General features: G+C 45.3%; 1 protein-coding gene across 1 annotated transcript in view; it reads right to left on the bottom strand.

Moving 5' to 3' along the window:
* Positions 1–16,875, bottom strand: part of LOC103076278 (zinc finger protein 551-like) — a 220,216-nt gene that overhangs the window by 185,512 nt on the left and 17,829 nt on the right. The window lies entirely within an intron of this gene.

Below are 16,875 nucleotides of genomic sequence, written 5' to 3'. Positions count from 1 at the left end.
AACGTAAACACCTTCACATAACCCTGGCCTTAGGGTTTCTCCAGGGCTTCCAGACCCCAAACTGGGGGCACGGCACTTACGAGTCGCAAGAAACCACAATCCAGAGAACATGTGGGTGGAGGTCAGGGACAGTGAGGGAATGGGGCACCCTCCACTTGGCTGTGTTGTTTCCAAAAAGCGCCTCTGCAGCCGCGGGAAACGTGGAAAAAGCCAAGTCTTGAGGAATGAGTCTATGGCGAGGCTCGATGGGCTCAGACCTCCCTATACCCCTGCCTGACCCTGAAGACTGGGACTCAGGGTAGCTATTCAACCTCTGTTCCTCAGTGACCGGTTCTCCTTTTAACAGGTGTCCCTCCGCCTGTCATCCTTGCCCACGCCCCACCACCATCCCGGACACCGCGGCCTGGGCTGCGGGCACGTGAACAAGCGCCCCGCACTCGGGGCTTTAGTCTGGCGTGGTGAGGGCCGGAGGACGAGCGTTTACCTGAGGCAGGTTCCTCAGCGCCGCCGCCGCCGCCATCGGACTCTGTGGGCGGAGCGGGGCCGGGAGAGGCGGGGCGCAGGGACGGCGGACCCTCTCCTGGGCCTGGCGCGGGGCCCCCGGGCGGCGTCGCCGAACTTCAGACCCGCCTCTATGCTGCGGGGACAGCCCCTCCTCTCGGACCTTCTCAATTCCGTCACCTCGAGATGGACCCACAATTCCCAAATCTCTCACACTGGTCAAACAAAACCAAGAGTAGCTAACATGGCCGCTGTGAAAAGGAAGCCAGAAGTTCCGCCCTGACATCATGAGGCCTCCTGTCTCTAAGCGTTCATTGGGTAGCGTTCCTGCCGCTCGATACTGAGCATTCTGGGTAATGTAGTCCCAACAGATCCACACACTGAGGAGACTGGGCTTCCTGCTGGAAAGGACTAGCTTTGCCAGGAAGGGAGTTGGGAAAAGATATATCCAGGTGAGCTTCACCCCACCTTTAAAGGTATCTTGATCCTATTTTTGCCAAATGCTCTCTGCAGCTGATCACCCAAGTGTTTGGAGACATATAGTTTCGTACTCGGTGAAGATTGGCATGCTCCCAGAAGCTAAAAATAGTATTTCAGGGAATTCCCTGGAGGTCCAGTGGTTAGGACTCTGGCTTTCACTGCTGAGGGCACGGGTTCAATCCCTGGTGGGGAAACTAAAATCCCGCAAGCCGCGGGGCACGGCCCGGGGGTGGGGGTGGGGTGGGGGAGGGTGGGGAAGAGAGATTCAAACAAACAATTTCAGATGCCCCCAAAGGCTACAAAACCAAACGAACATAATTTTATAGAATCAGACACAAAATGTGTTTGTTAGCGGAAGCTAATAAACATTATCTTATTTCAATTCAAATTCATGCACTCCAAAGCATAAAGTTAGTTTTCCAGTCTATGTACATTTGGTCAGTGGCAAGAGAGAAAATACTCCAGATCGTGTTCTGTCAAGGAAGACAGAGGAAGGATATTGGGCCACCCTGAATCAGGAGTACAAAAATAGATCTAACAGAGCCTCTCCTTAACTAAACTTTAGTCAAGCCCCTCTAAGGTTTTTTTCTTTCTTTCTTTTATTTTATTTTTTATTTTATTAGACCCAGTCTTTGGGCCTTGTCCTCAAGAGCAAGAGTTCTGCTAAATGGGTTTGGCAAGAATTTCCCATCCTAAATGTCTGAAAGCCACTGATGTCTGATTAAATTTCCTCATCCCTCACCATCACACAGGTAATACCTGATCACACTGACCTACACCTTCTGGAAGAATTGTTTAGGTCAGTTTAGGAAGAATTTCCCTGCTCTCTTAGTAATTTTTTATCCACTGACACCACCCCACCTCCTCGTTGGCTACAAATCCCAACTTTTTTACAAGCGTCTGAGTGATTTTTCTTTAACAGATCAGTCTGTGGTTTCCAAAGAAAACATCTCTCCTGCTTTTAGAGTCAATTATTCTGTCTAATACATTGAACAACACTTTTAACCATTTAATATCTCTTACTTGATACGCTCACATGTATTCAGTTCCTTTTAGGAATCTACCATCAATCTCAAAAAGAGGACAATGAGAAACATGTTACTTTGACTGTACAATGGCTGCAGTGTTCACAGTTGGAGGATGTATACAAAGGGTACTCTTGCCCTGGAGATACTAGGAGAATCTTAAATTTACAATTTCATTGCTGGGAAATGATTATCATTTCTTTTTTGATGCAGGGACTGTTTGCATGAAGAACTGATGTTATCTCAGAAAAATAGTTGTAAAATACAAATTACAAATAGCTATTCATAATGTCTATGTAGTGATTCAAAGTAGTAGCAGAAATAGTTTTGGTGAAACATCAGTGGATGATGGAAAAAGGTCAGGCCTCAGAGTTTTAGATGTGATGTCTGAGAAGACATAGAATTAAGCTGAGCCTATGACTACATCACTAGAATGGTCACTCTGAAGGTTTTATCTCCAAAATGTGACTCTTCTTCATTCTTTTTCTAAATACTACCATTATTTTTATTTCTAAATTAATTCATTAATTTTTTGTCTGTGTTGGGTCTTCGTTGCTGTGCGTGGGCTTTCTCTAGTTGCGGTGAGCGGGGGCTAATCTTCGTTTCAGTGTGTGGGCTTCTCATTGCAGTGGCTTCTCTTTGTTTCGGAGCACGGGCTCTAGGAGCATGGGCTTCAGTAGTTGCAGCATGCAGGCTCAGTAGTTGTGGCGCACGGGCTTAGTTGCTCCACGGCATGTGAGGTCTTCCCGGACCAGGGATCAAACCTGTGTCCCCTGCACTGGCAGGTAGATTCTTAACCACTGCGCCACCAGGGAAGTCCTGACTCTTTTATTCTTGAAAATTTTGAGCAATACCAGCATGGAAGGAGAGAGTTAAAGGAGACATTCAGAGTAACCAGAGTTGTAAAAATATACAGGGTAGCTGAGATGTCATATTTAGTCCCTGGTCTCACTTATGATCAATGAGCAAACAGTTGGTTTTAGGTATTTCCTGTAGGTACATGGGAGACATTGGGTCATAACAGAGACAAAGACCCCTGAATTCATAGGAATTACATTGTACTCAAGGAAGAAAGACCAGAAACAGAAAAGACTAATTGTATAATATTATAATGTGGCAGACAAATTGGGAGAAGAAGACAAGGTGAGTATCCTGAGAAGTACAGTATGGAGTATAATATTACACAGCACAGAAAGGGAAATCTTTTGAATAAGAGGGCCTTTGAGAAAACACTTGAAGGACGTAAGAGATGAGCCCGCTGGGTACTTCTGCAATAAATTTTGGGGAGAAGAAGCAGGTGACCATGTTGTTCAGTGGGTGGAGGCTTCACAGGTCTCCTCATCAGTGCAGAGTGCAGGACACCAGCCCAGCTGGCCATACCTCTCCTTTGCTCATTGCAGAGACACTCAGGGCATGTGGGTAGAAAGTCTTGGCTATGCCTCTCAGAGCTTGAAAATTTCCACTACATTGAACTGGGGCCTGAAACCAGGCATGCTCACCTTTCCTAGAACCCTGATTTTCAGTTTGATCCCAGGACCTTCACCATCAGTGTCACCATGGGACTCATTAAAAATGCACATGGGGCTTCCGTAGTGGCGCAGTGGTTGAGAGTCTGCCTGCTGATGCAAGGGACACGGGTTCGAGCCCTGGTCCGGGAGGATGCCACATATCACGGAGCGGCTGGACCCGTGAGCCGTGGCTGCTGGGCCTGCGTGTCCGGAGCCTGTGCTCCGCAACGGGAGAGGCCACAACAGTGAGAGGCCCGCATACCACAAAAAAAAAGAGAAAAAAAAATGCACATGCTCAATTCTGAACCCAGACCTGAATGAGGCACTCTGTGGGCCAGGCCAAAGAATTTGTGTTTTAACAAGCCCCCAAGTGATAATGATACATGCTCAAGAAATATGCATCATTCTGCTGTGTATTCTGCAGAGACATATACATGCATTCTTGCAATTTATAGGTGTTCTGTCTAAATATGTAGGATTTTTTAGCTGAAGTTGGAAAAAACAAAAACTGGATCAGTACATATTTGATTCCTAATATAAGAAAAGTATAAAATGTTTTGTAGTGTTTATGAAGATGTCCTACACCATATACAATTATAAAATAGAATGTCAAAAGTGTCAGATAATTAAACCTGCTGGAGGAAAAACAAAGCTTGCAGTATAGGATCACTTTAGGATTGCTTCTGCACATGGATTGCTATCTGTGTGTTATCTATATGTTAAAATGTAGTCCTATACAAGCTGCTTTTCTTAGTAAAAATAAAGTCATATTTCATATAAAGATACGCACTTTGCTTTTCTCACTTATCTGTGTATCTTGGAGGACTTACCTGGTGGTGCAGTTGTTAAGAATCCACCTGCCAATGCAGGGAACACGGGTTTGAGCCGTGGTCCGGGATGATCCCACATGCTGTGGAGCATCTAAGCCCGTGCGCCACAACTACTGAGCCTGCTGCACTCTAGAGCCCGCTAGCCACAACTAATGAACCCGTGTGCCACAACTGCTGAAGCCCGTGCACCTAGAGCCCATGCTCCACAACGAGAAGCCACCACAATGAGAAGCCCGCTCACTGCAAGGAAGAGTAGCCCCTGCGCGCTGCAACTATAGAAAGCATGAGCGCAGCAACGAAGACCCAACACAGCCAAAAGTAAATAAATAAATAAATTTTTTTTTTAAAAAAGAGCAGGGAAAAGAGATGAGATTCCATATGTAAGAGCATTTATACTATTAATATAAAACAAAACTATGGGGCTTCCCTGGTGGCGCAGTGGTTGAGAGTCCGCCTGCCAATGCAGGGGACACGGGTTCGTGCCCTGGTCCGGGAGGATCCCACATGCTGCGGAGCGGCTGTGCCCGTGAGCCATGGCCGCTGAGCCTGCACGTCCGGAGCCTGTGCCCCGCGATGGGAGAGGCCACAATAGTGAGAGGCCCAAAGTTGCAGAGCTGAACCAGTTTACCCAACGGATGGGGAGAGCCCCTTGGGGTTGGTATACCTTCTCCGGAGCTCGTTTGGGCCTGCCGGGGCAGCCAGAACTTCCGCCCAGGCCCTTGGGGACTCTCACCCAGCACCTTGCGCAGCGGCTGCTGTGGGACCTGGCTTGGGCCTCTTATTACAAAAAAACAAACAAACAAACAAACAAAAAACTATGTATTTTGGAGCAATCCTTTGGTAAGAACTTGCTGTGAGGCATGATGCCCTTAATGTTCCTGCCCACCTCAGATTACTGACTTAGTCACAAACATTAAGGGGCCTGGGACAATCTACTGTGTGGGATTTACTATATTTTGTAGCTTTGATAACAGAGTGAAGTGGAATTTGTCCTATAATCGGAGGAGCTTTTCATGTTGTTTTTGTCTCTTATGACCAGTGGTTCAAAACTGAGTGTGAGATCATCACATTGAGTGGCCTGGAGTTATGTTTCCCAAATTCTGGGCGGATAAGAATAACCTGATGACATTTTGAAGAGAACATTTCAAGCCTCTCATATTGGAGCTTGATAAAGAGGAGACCCCTTCAAAGGCTCCTAGAAAGCTCTGGTTGGTGACTGGTTGCTAGAGGAACCAATTTTGTGATTAGAGTTTGGAATTGTCAGCCCCCTCTCCCCCGCCTCCTGGAAGAGAACCCGGAGTTTCAGTTAAACTCCAATGGTCAGTGATTTAATCAATCATGACTAGATAACAAAGCCTCCAAAAAACCCCTAACGGATGGGGTTAAGAAAACTTCCTGGTTGGTAAGCAAGAATGTATCAATGGACTAGGAGGGTGCGCATACCAAGCTTCTCAGGGCAGAAGCTTCTGCTTTTGGACCTTCCTAGACATTGTCTTCTGTACTTCATTGCCTGGCCTGTTCATCTGTATACTTTGAAATAGCCTTTGTAATAAACAGATTAGTAAGTAAAAGTGTTTCCTTGGTGCTCCGTGAGCTAGTCTAGCAGATTATCAAAACCGAGCTAGGGTGGTCATGGGAACCCCCTGATTTGTAGTCAATTTAGACAGAAGTGTGGGTAACCTAGGGATCCACCTTGGATTGGGCAGTCTTGTAGGATGGAGTCCTTAAGCTGTGGGGTCTGTGTTAAGTGTAAGCACCTAGTTTCAGAACTGAATTAAATTGTAGGACACCCAGTTGGCGTGTGCAGAGAATTGGTTGGTGTTAAAAACCCCACATATTTGAAACTCCAACTTCAGTGACCATCAGAGAATTCACACAGGAGAAAGACCTTATAAGTGTGACCAATGCGGGAACGCCTTTAGCCACAGCTCCAACCTCACTCAACACCAGAGTTCATACAGGGTTGGGCCTTATGGGTGTGTTAAATGTGAGGAAGCCATAAGCCAAAGGCCTTACCTTCTTGATCACCACAAAATTCACACAGGAAAAGCAACTTAGACATGGAGAAACATCATATGTCCTCCCTCAGTATAACAACACTCAAGGAGGTGCCTTTTGAGGGTGTCATCTGCCTGAAGTGAACCTCATACATCCAAACATCAACATAAATTTCAGATATGTGGAAGGCGTACTTCATGTTTTAACCTTCCAGATTACTGGAGCTCTTGTCAGATTACTGTCCTGTCAGATCTAAGGCAGAAGCCATTCACCTCCACCACCTGGCAGGTGCCCAGATTGTGCATCAGGTACCCACCCCAGTGTGTTTGGGGCAGGAAACCTCAGTGTCTTCTCATTCTCTCAGGGACTTCATGAGAAGCTGGAGTACTCTCCTTTCTCTCTGATTAGTTAGAGCAGGTGCTTGACCCCGTTGTGACCAAGAGGACTCCATCTGAGTTCTGCTGGTGACTTGTAAAGATGGACTACCTTTTCTGGGGATTTTGTTGGTCTCACATGACTCTTGTGATGGAATTTCCAGCCTCCAAGTCACTGACCCAGGAACAGCCTGCCTACATTGTTCTGGTTTTCTGCTATAACAAAGGCATTAAGGTTTCCATCACCTTTAATCTCAAGGGTTCTGTTCACTTTAAGGGGTAGTTTGAGAACAACTGGGTTCTTCCAGAATAAAAGAAACAGATTTTGTGGGATCCTGACCCTCGTGTGCCTCATGGGTGGATGGAATGGTGGCAGTGCTCCTGCAGGTCTGGGCCTGATTTGCTTGCTTGGTCCTAATTTGGAGGCTGAATGCTAGTATTTTTTGTGGTGACAGAGCTTATCCTGAGGAGGGAGCAGTTGTGACAACCTCCAGTACTTCTGGGAACAACATGAAATTGTTCTCTTATTCACAGGAGATACTGCATCCTGCTCAGCACTGGTGAGGGAAGTCTGTTCCCTAGATCCTGCAGTGGAGCCATGTGCCCTAACATCAAAAATTCTGTATGTGTGGTAGTATCCCTGGTTGAAAGATTATAGGGGGAATGATAATAGTTACAGGAACAGCTGATTAGTAGAGATCACAGGAGACTGCAGTAAACTGGCGCTTTTAAATGGGTATCCACAGTGTTCCAGACACCATGGCTGTGAAGGATGAGCAACTGCAGAAATTCTCAGGACCTTCAGAACTGTGTATCTTGTATAGCTGAGGGCCTTCTCAGAAAATAATTTAATGGTTTTATGGATTCCCATAAACAGCCTATCTTCTCTGGGCTGTTCACCTTAAGGCCATTGCTGCACAGACAGGGAAACAGGGAGGGAATGACGGAAGATCTCTTAGTCCGATGATGTGGCCTTTGTGACCCAGCCTGCATTCCTACTGACTCAGCTGTAAATGGTCTTCATTGCTCACCAATATTTGCTACTACTGAGGCTAGGCACCAATCCCAGGGCATTACAAGGGATATGGTGGTGTTAACATAGGTTTGCTAAACTTTATTTTTCTAAAACAGTAAGAATTTTTTTGTTTCTTAACGCTTTTTAGGTACAGTTAATAAACAATAAATTGGGACTTACCTGGTGGTGCAGTGGTCAAAAATCCGCCTGCCAATGCAGGGGAAACAGGTTCGAGCGTGGTCTGGGAACATCTCACTTGCCACGGAGCAGCTAAGCCCGTGCGCCACAACTTGAGCCTGCATGTTTCTTAACGCTTTTTAGGTACAGTTAATAAACAATAAATTGGGACTTACCTGGTGGTGCAGTGGTCAAAAATCCGCCTGCCAATGCAGGGGAAACAGGTTCGAGCGTGGTCTGGGAACATCTCACTTGCCACGGAGCAGCTAAGCCCGTGCGCCACAACTACTGAGCCTGCACTCTAGAGCCCGTGAGCCACAACTACTGAGCCCACGTGCCACAACTACTGAAGCCCGCACACCTAGAGCCCGTGCTCTGAAACAAGAGAAGCCACTGCAATGAGAAGCCCGTGCACTGCAACAAAGAGTAGCTCCCACTCACAGCAACTAGAGAAAGCCCATGTGCAGCAACAAAGACTCAAAATAACCACAATAATAATAATAATAATAAATTGTCCATATTTATACTGTACCATTTGATAAGTTTTGACATTCATATAAACCCATGAGACCATCAAACAATCATGATAATTAAGCTATGCATTACCCAGTATTTACCTCATGCCCTTTAATAATCTCTTTCTCTCTGCCCTCCCTGGCCTTCCAGGCAAGCATTGATTTACTCTATAATAAAATATTTTGTATTTTCCATAACTTTATGTGAATGGAATTATAAAATGTTTAGTCTTTTTTCCCCCGGGTGTCCTCCTCAGGCAGTGTATTTACTTTGAGATTCATCAGTAGTTCTTATGTGGGTAGTTCATTCCTTTTATGTTGTTGAGGAGTATATGGCTATATACTTGGATATATCACTATTTGTTTATTCCTTCATCTGTTTTTTGGATATCTGAATTGTTTCCAGTTTTTGGCTATATCAAACAAAATTGCTATAGATATTTTAGTACAATTCTTCAATACTGATATATTTCATTTCTCTTGTGCTAATACCTCAGAGCGCGTTAGTTACAGGTTAGATAAATGTATAACTTTTTAAGAAGAATCAAACTGTGACCTAGCACAATTGTTCCCTTTTGTATTCCTGTCAACAGTGAGACTTCTAGTTCTTCCGTATCTTTGCCAATGGTGTGTATGGCGGGACTTTTAAAATTTTGACCTTTTTTTTTTTATGCGTTGGGTCTTCATTGCTGTGCACAGGCTTTCTATAGTTGCGGGACTACTCTTCATTGTGCGGGCTTCACATTGCCGTGAATTTTCTTGCAGAGCACTGGCTCTAGGCATGCAGGCTTCAGCAGTTGTGGCACACAGGCTCAGTAGTTGTTGCTTGCGGGCTCTAGAGCGCAGGCTTAGTGTTGTGGCGCATGGTCTTAGTTGCTCCACGGCATGTGGGATCTTCCCGGACCAGGGATCGAACCTGTGTCCCCTGTATTGGTAGGTGGATTCTTAACCACTGTGCCACCAGGGAAGCCCCTTGACCCTTTTTTTTTAAAGCTTTTTTAAAAAAGTTAATTAATTAATTTATTTTTGGCTGCATTGGGTCTTTGTAGCTGCACACGGGCTTTCTTTAGTTGCAGTGAGCTAGGGTTACTCTTTGTTGCAGTGCACGGGCTTCTCATTGCAGTGGCTTCTCGTTGCAGAGCACGAGCTCTAGGCGTGTGGGCTTCAGTAGTTGTGGCTCACGGGCTCAGTAGTTGTGGCTTGCGGGCTTTAGAGTGCAGGCTCAGTAGATGTGGCACACGGGCTTAGTTGCTCTGCGGCATGTGGGATCTTCCTGGACCAGGACTTGAACCTGTTTCCCCTGCATTGGCAGGTGGATTCTTAACCACTGTGCCAAAGTTCAATTTTGACCCTTTTAATAAATGTGTGTAACAGTATTTCACTGTAGTTTTAGTTCCACTTCCCTGATGTTTCATGATGTTGAGCATTTTTCATTTGTTAATTTGCCACCTGTATGTCTGGTAAGAATGTTCATATCCTTTGCCTGTTTTTTAAAAATGAATTTTGGCTATTTTTCTTTTCATTAACCAATTAGAAGATAGTGAAACAATAAAGACTTATGTTGCAACTTCATTCATTCTTCAGTGATGTGACTTCTTAACTAAGGAATAATTGTATTTACTATTCTGGAATTCTGGAAGATATCTACCCTACCTTATTTATTTATTTATTTATTTTCTTTGGTACATTGCAATGACCACATATAACTTACAGCTAATTTTAAGTTTAATCTGCATTTTTAATATATTTTCCATTACTTTAAGTCTAAATATTCAACAATACAATAAATAAAGCGGAGTTCCCTGGCAGTCCAGTGGTTAGAACTCCGCACTTTCACCATCGTGGCCCAGGTTCAATCCCTGGTAGGGGAATTGAGATCCTGCAAGCTTCACAGCAAAAAAACCAAAAATCAAAAAACAAAAAACCCCAATAAATCAAGCCATACTTTGTAGTGTTGCCAGTTTCTCTGGTGTATATATTCCCATCAATGGCCAACTTAAAACTGTTAATATAAACTCACTGACCATGGAGTTGGAAAAAGTTGCCAGTAGCACACCAATGTAGTCTATTTCCACCATACATACATAATTCACTAGCCACACATAACCTCAGGAATATAGAAAATAATGAAATGTGAAATGATTAGGAAGTGAAAATTTTTCATATATATATATTTGAACTATAGTTGACTTACAATATTAGTTTCAGGTGAGGGCCAGTGATGTGTTTGGGGTAACATTGATGACCCTGTTAGGGATACCAGGGTGATGATGCTGCTGTCCATGAGAATACTATTCACAAGAGAGAAGTGAGTTTGCAGGGAAGGCACTGCGTGCCCATGGGGAAGGGGCCGGGTTCCTCAGGTTGAAATGTCAGGGTGTGGTTACATGATGGTTCAGTGCTCAGCAGATGATCTCACAGCAGAGGTATCTGGGGGTGTGGCTGGAGTCCCCAGATGTTTCTGTCAGGGAGCGGATACAAGGTAAGTAGGTGAGGGCTTCCCTGGTGGCACAGTGGTTAAGAATCCACCTGCCAAAGCAAGGGACACAGGTTTGAGCCCTGGTCCAGGAAGATCCCACATGTCACGGAGCAACTAAGCCCATGCACCACAACTACTGAGCCCGTGCACCACAACTACTGAGCCTGTGCTCTAGAGCCCGCGAGCCACAACTACTGAGCCCGCGTGCCACAACTACTGAAGGCCATGTGCCTAGGGCTCGTGCTCTTCAACAAGAGAAGCCACCGCAATGAGAAGCCCGTGCACCGCAATGAAGAGTAGCCCCCGTTTCCCGCAACTAGAGAAAGCCCGCGTGCAGCAACGAAGACCCAACGCAACAAAAAATTAAAAATTAAAAATTTAAAAAATTTTAAAATCTTAAAAAAAAAAAAGAAAAAATAAAGGAAGTAGGTGAGTTGAATCAGAGCAGTGTTCACTAAATCTTCCCTAACTCAGCCACTTGGCAGATGTGTGCCCTTGTCAAAATCATCCTCTCTCAGCTGCAGCTCTCTCCTTTGAGAAGTGGAAGTAATAAATTGTTCCTCTGCTGGATAATTTGGGGGCTGGTAAATGAGGAAATCCTCAGGAGAACTCCTCAATGTTAGCTCCCTGTGAAAAGAAGGGTGCAGGCAATTATGGGCTGAATTGTATGTCCCCACATCCATATGTTGAAGTCTTAACATCCGGTACCTCAGAATGTCATTGTATTTGGAAATAGGGTCTTTAAAAAGGTAAAATAAAGTCACTAGGGTGGACCCTAATCCAACGTGACTGTTGTCCTTAAAGGAAGAGGAAGTTAGGGACTTCCCTGGTTGTCCAGTGGTTAAGAATCTGCCTTCCAACTCAAGGGACTCGGGTTCAATCTCTGGTTAGGGAACTAAGATCCCACATGCCTCAGGGCAACTACTGAGCCCACAGGCCTCAACGAGAGAGAAGTCCGCACACTGCAACTAGAGAAGCCTGCACGCCACAACCAAGAGCTCACATGCTGCAGCGAAAGATCCCGTATGCCACAACTAAGACCCAATGCAGCCAAAGAAAGAAAGAAGAGGAAGTTAGGATACACACAGAGAGAGGGAAGACAATGTAAAGACACAGGGGGAAGATGGCCATATACAAGCCAAGGAGAGCAGCATCAGGAGAAAATGATGCTGTCAACCCCTTGATCTCAGATTTCTAGCCTCCATGTTTGTGAGAAAATGTCTGTTGTTTAAGATTCCCAGTCTGCGGTACTTTGCTATGGCAACTTTAGCAAACTATTACAGGGACCATCAGCATCCAGGAAGAAGGTCTGAGGGCACCCCAGGGAGGGGAGAGGCTGAGAAGGACACTCAGGGGAGCCTGAGGGAACCAGAAGGAGGGGCTTTCTTGGGGTGGAAACAGGCCAGGAGGGAAGGGGGACACAGTGGGTCAGACTCCGAGACACTGGGTTGTGGGCTTGGGATTGATTCCTGGATCCCCACCCCTCGCTGGGGGTTGCAACAAGAGACTCTCCCCCTAACCCCCACCCCAGGTTCAGTTTCCCCCAGTACGAAATGGAGAGAGGGAGCAGACCTGCCTCAGGGGCTGTTGGAGTATGCTTAATAACTCGTAGGCCTAGGGAAGGGGCTTGGAGTGAGGAGCTAGTCTTAGAGTCCTGATCGTCCTGAGGGGAGGGGGACATAGGGGCAGCCGTGCCTTTGGAGAGAGGGGCCGAGTGCCACTGGGACTGGGGGTTGGGGTGAGAGGGTGGATGCTGTTTACAGCTGGCTCTTACCGAAGCTCTGATCTCCAGTGGACAGTCTCCAGGCAGTGATGGGGGGATGCATGCATGACCTGCCTGTCCAGGCACCACCAAGAAGAATTTGAACACTTTCAGATAGATTGTATCCAGCTTCTACCCTCCATGCAATTTGACTATGTTTTAGTTATTGTCTGTTTTCAGGCTGGGTTAAACCATTTCGCTGCTGAAAAGCTACAGTCCTTGAAAAAAAAGCTGACTGATTTTGTTTCCAACCTGGGTTATCCCAATGTTTATATTAAGTGACTGTGTCACATGGGAACCATTGTAAAAGAACCCTGTAAGGTGTTTCCCCTGACTCAAAAACTACACTGTCCGTGTTACTGACAATCTTCTGGAAAAGTCAAAAGGATCAATGGCATTCTTAAATTAAAATCAGCAATACTTTCAGAAACTCTTGAGCTCCCTGACCAAAGGTACTCCCACTAGCCCTTACACTCACGTAGTCCACTGACAAATCAGTTATCCCCTATGAATTACTAACTGGAAGGCCCATGTGTCTAGGGATTTCACCTCCAATACTAGACTCTGCCCTGCTATATGCAGACGTGGCAAAATATTCCAATGAACTCATGTATTACACCCAGTCCCAATCACCAACTCGTTAAGGCCACCTCCTGAAAATATCTTTTAAACAGCTACTTCGTGATATTCAGCTAGTAGATTTCATCTATTGGAAGAGACATCAGAGAATAACTACTCTTGAACTTCTTTGGAAGGGACCCTTCGGGTTCTGTTGACAAGTGGAGCAGCGAAACTCCAGGGAGTCACTCATTGGGTTCACATTTCACAACTAAAGAAAAGATTCCGAATTCCACACAATTGGCAGGCTACTCCCATACGGGACTTCAAAAGGAGGATTCTCAGAGAACCTCCAGAAGTAGGTTTCCTACGGAGGCACAATCCTGATTTCTTAAGTATATCTTGCTCTCTCAGGGAAACATTAACCACATTCCAGATGGTGTCATGAGATGTGGAGTCTCTGCCTGAATCAGGAATTTCCCACATACCGTGTTATCTACCATCATCTACAAGAGTGCACTATAGAAATGTCCATAGCTCTGCAGTGTGAAGAGGCAACATGAGGTCTCCAGAAGGCAGCTGGAAGAGCAGACGAAAGACAGAAATACGGTCCGTAATTGCACTATAAAGATTAGGTTTCATAACTGTATCAGAACTTGAACTTTATCCTTGAGGCGTCCACTGAATAATAAAAGAAGCAAAGAGATATGATATGACTGGCATTCAGGATCTTGTCCTGAGCTCAGTGAGGAACACTTTCTCATCATTTGCCAGGAATAAATCACCATAATGATTCCAAGTCTTGGAACACTATCTAGATGGCATATCATTCTCCCATGTTCTCTCTCTCTCTCTCTCTTTTTTTTTTGCAGTACGCGGGCCTCTCACTGTTGTGGCCTCTCCCGTTGTGGAGCACAGGCTCCGGACGCGCAGGCTCAGCGGCCATGGCTAACGGGCCCAGCCGCTCTGCGGCATGTGGGATCTTCCTGGACCGGGGCACGAACCCGTGTCCCCTGCATCGGCAGGCGGACTCTCAATCACTGCACCACCAGGGAAGCCCCTCCCATGCTCTCTTTTGTGGAAGTTTAATACAGGGCCAATACACACATTGAAAAAATTATCTGTGACCATGGATCAGGGAGACAGCGAGCAAATATACAGTGCAAAGCAAAAGAGAGTCACTAAATGGACAGAGTGGAGAGGAGGGAGAGAAAGAATAATTTCAGAAATTGCAGATAAGAAAAAAGAAAAGGAAGTGGCACAATTCTGGAAAATAAGACTGCTAGAGTTACAGATGTGACTTCTGAATATAGAAAGCTTACAAAAAGCTTACAAAATATTATAGTTTCTTCAAGGTATACGAGAAGCAATTCATCAGAAAGAATGGAGGGGAGGGAGGAGCTATAAAGAGAGAAACTGGGACTTCCCTGGCAAGTCCGGTGGTAAAGAACTCACCTTCCAATTCAGGGGACATGGGTTCAACCCCTGCTCAGGGAACTAAGATCCCACATGCTGCAGGGCAACTAAGCCCGTGCTCCACAACTACTGAGCTCACACGCTTCAACCAGAGAAACTGTGTGCCACAAACTACAAAGCCCACGCACTCTGGAACCTGCGCATTACAACTATAGAACCCATGCACCCTGGAGCCTGCACGCCACAACTAGAGAAGAGAAAAACCCACATGCCACAACTAGAGAGAAGCCCGTGTGCAGCAATGAAAGATCCTGCACGCCTCAACGAAGATCCCACATGCCGCAACTAAGACCCAACACAGCCACAAAAAAAAAAGGACTTCGCCTTCCAACTCAGGCAGTGTGGGTTCGATCCCTGGTCAGGGAGCTGAGATCCCACATGCTTCGTGGCTAAAAAAAAAAACATAAAACAGAAGCAGTATTGTAAAAAATTCAATAAAGAATTTAAAAATGGTCCACATCAAAAAAATCTTAAAAAAAAAAAAAAAAGAGAAACTAAAGTCTAGATTCAAGAAAATCCAGATTCTGAGACAGATGGGACAGTAGGATACGTCTTCAACAATGACAATTAAGGACAGACATAACTGCAGGTCAGGAATTGAATGGAAGTTCATTTTCTAACAAAATTTTAATGAGATGGACTTCCAAAGAGAATCATCAAAATAGAATTCCAATAAAGGTTTAGTTTTCTAAGCCGGCAAGCTTAGTCTATGAGCCCTGACATCAAGAGAGTTGACAGGAGCAGTGCATAAATGCAGTGGAAATATTTTCAGAAAGAGTAGTTACAGGAACGGCCAGGTGGCCAGGCACTGCTGTGCTCCATGCTGGGGTGTTACTCTCTGAATCTCAGTCCATGTTGGGCTATAAGCCTGGCATTCCCCCTCCCATCAGGACATCTGAGGTTCTATTACTGTGCGGAAGAGATGGCAGGGCTATGCACTGGGGATCTGAATGCATGTGACTAGAACCCTCCCGCACCTTCCTTCTAGAATCATGACCGTATATCCTAAAACTCTTCTTAGATTCAGAGGACATCAGGGATGATAATTAGTTAACAAACAGCTTACTCCATTTGGATTTCAACCTAGAACAATTATAATGGTTCTGCCTACTGTGAAGAGTTAAGAAAAAGTAACGAACTCTTCCCCCTGATACCCCACAATCTAAAGGAGGAGAATATGGATTGTGCCTAAAACCTTTTCTCAAGTTACTAACTGAAGGAAATTTTCATTACAAACCTATTTTCCACATTGATTCTCAGCCAGAGTCCAAAATGAAATAAGAGCCACTCACACTCATTATGTGCTTTCCATGTTTCTAAGCATACACATTTTTCCCATTTGATTATGTAAAATCTGCTCCTAAGAAGAGTGATAATTCATATTTTTGATAGGCTTCATCTCATTTAATTAGTTAAAACATTTTGAGAAGTAGGTATGTAAATATTCGTTTTTGTGCACATGAGAATAGAATAAGGAAGGAAGGAGGGAAGAAAAAGGAAGAGAATAAAAACTTAAAGATGGATGGTATCAGGTTGACACTTCCGGGTGGGACTAAAGTGAGGCGGTGGGGCAGGGGCTGGTACCTCTCGCAGCAATCATGGCGTATGCCGGCCTCACCGTGCCTCTCATAATGATGAGCATGTTCTGGGGCTTGGTTGGCTTCCTGGTGCCCTGGTTCATCCCTAAGGGTCCCAACCAGGGAGTTATTATCACCATGTAGGTAATCTGTTCAGTTTGCTGCTATCTCTTGTCACGAAGAGACCTCCTCTAGATGCAAAATCACCTCCATACCCAGACCACCCTCCTTGATTTGCCTACTTTGGCCGTCAGCTGCCTTAAGTGTTCACACCACATTTGAATATATTATTCTACAGTGCAGCATTTTTTCTTGTCACCTTTTTTTGCACTTTGATGAATGATGTGCTTATGTAATCTAAACTGTGTTGCCTCTATAAAATGGTTTTTCAAAATTTTATTTTACCATTACTTTTTTTTTTTTTTCTGGTATGTGGGCCTCTCACTGTTGTGGCCTCTCCCATTGTGCAGCACAGGCTCCAGACGTGCAGGCTCAGCGGCCATGGCTCACGGGCCCAGCCGCTCCGCGGCACGTGGGATCTTCCCGGACCGGGGCACAAACCCGTGTCCCCTGCAATGGCAGGCGGACTCTCGACCACTG

This window comes from Lipotes vexillifer, unplaced genomic scaffold, assembly GCF_000442215.2.
Source record: "Lipotes vexillifer unplaced genomic scaffold, Lipotes_vexillifer_v1.1 scaffold995, whole genome shotgun sequence".
NCBI lineage: Eukaryota > Metazoa > Chordata > Mammalia > Artiodactyla > Lipotidae > Lipotes > Lipotes vexillifer.
This window is presented reverse-complemented; position numbering and strand designations above follow the sequence as displayed.